Genomic DNA, 1,952 nt, shown 5'->3' on the forward strand with positions numbered 1-1,952 from the left:
AAAAATTTATTTTTGTATATTTTGCAAAAATAATCACAAAAAAATATATAAAACAACATTCGTAAGTAGTGCATGTAAATAAAAGCAAACATATTGGAATAAAATTCGACAACTTCTTAATTTTTAGTTAATAAGTAAAATTAAAGGATTTTTAATGCTGTGCAGTTTTATAAGAAGATTTATATATAAATAATATGGCAAATACAATTTGATGTATGAACATCTACGAACTTTTGTGAATTTTGTTTTATTATAAGAATTAAATTTGATCTATTTATCGCTTTTTATCCTCAAATACTACTATGGATGTCTAAAAAACATGATAAAAAATTAAAGTGAACTTATAAAATCTTTAAACAATGAATTTATGTCAAAATTTTCAAATTACTTTTTATATCTGTTTTTCATAGATTATATTTTAAATTTTAGTATCATACATTTTCTGATCATTCAAACATTTAGTTTTCTGCTAATTATTTCATATGTGGAAATATAATATATATTTCTGATTTTTATGCCATTCTTTTATATTCGATATCTTGAGGTCTGTGTGAATTCACATGCTTATTGTAATATGTTTCTCGGATTTATATGTATGTCTATTTTTATATTTTCTGTATCCGATAAATTTATTATGATATATGTGTCATTGTTGTCTGTCATTTTATGCTCGTAGGGCGTGTAATATAATATATGACCATTATCACTACACCGAATTCTCAAAAAAAACTCCATAAATGCACGCTCTATATCCATTATGTAAATTCGAATATTAAGCCAAGTATAAAATAACACACCTATATCAATTTTGATTTTTAATATCTTATAAAATTTGTATTTATTGTCTTTTTACTGTCTATTTAAGAATTCAATGTCTCTTCTCTGTCATTCATTCGTATTTTTATGTATTTTAATAGCGTAGATCTATAAATATTGCCTTTTGTATCTTAAATGCATAAATACTCATATAGAATTCAATTTTATATGCAGTATATAGCTTTCGGAACAGCTCTTAGTTCGTTTTCATTCTGCAAAAGCTTATGAAATGATTTGTTATTTTTTTGTTAGTAGAAATTATAACTCTTTTAAATAACCCATTATGTTATGTAGGACTGATGAGTCAGTTTTTATATAGTTTATGATGTGACAATTAAATATATTCAATACATTTTTATTGTGAATTGAGACCGCTATCTGTTAATTTTATATCGGGGGTCTAAATTGCGTCAACAAAGTGGTTTTTAAGGCATAAAATATGATCTTCTGTATTTTAGTTTATAAGATTGTATAAATATTTTTTTGGCAATATCTTCAGCCAAGAAATAAATATGCATTATAAATACTAAGGGACAATTTCTCTATAAATTACATTTCTAGTGTTCTCTAGATTTGTTGATGCAAAGATATATTTATTTATGCATATATTTTAAGATATGTTTTTTGGAAGTATTATAGCTATTCTACTATTCTCTATTTCTTGTATGGTATTTGTCGAATTAGATTAAAAAAAATACAAAGTAAAGAGCTTTTTACCCCTGTTGTAAGTGTTAATATATAAATAAATTTGCATGAAATTTTATATTTGCAGTTTTTGTCGAATTTGCTCTAATTAGTCGGCTTTACTTCCACTAAATTTTTTTCTCCGCTTCTTATCTTGGTTAAAACTGTAAAACTTATATCTAAAACAATAAAATATATAGATTGGTATATGTTTTTTGTTTCTACACGTTTGAAAATCCTTGTAGTCGTTATGAAAGCATTTTTATTTTTGTTGATCAGTATCCAAATCCCTGATTACTTTCTAAGAAACTCTAAACTCGCTATAAAAATACTTCTAAGTCTTTTTTCGTGATCAGCTTTAGCCTAAAGATCGCTAATCATTAAAAAAATATATTTTTTTGCTTGTAATAGAACTGAAGGTATTGCAAAATTAATGGGGTCAATGGTCAATA

The sequence above is a fragment of the Rhyacophila brunnea genome, unplaced genomic scaffold, assembly GCF_057557595.1.
Source record: "Rhyacophila brunnea isolate RB1 unplaced genomic scaffold, BYU_Rbru_1.0 scaffold_69, whole genome shotgun sequence".
NCBI classification, from domain to species: Eukaryota; Metazoa; Arthropoda; class Insecta; order Trichoptera; family Rhyacophilidae; genus Rhyacophila; species Rhyacophila brunnea.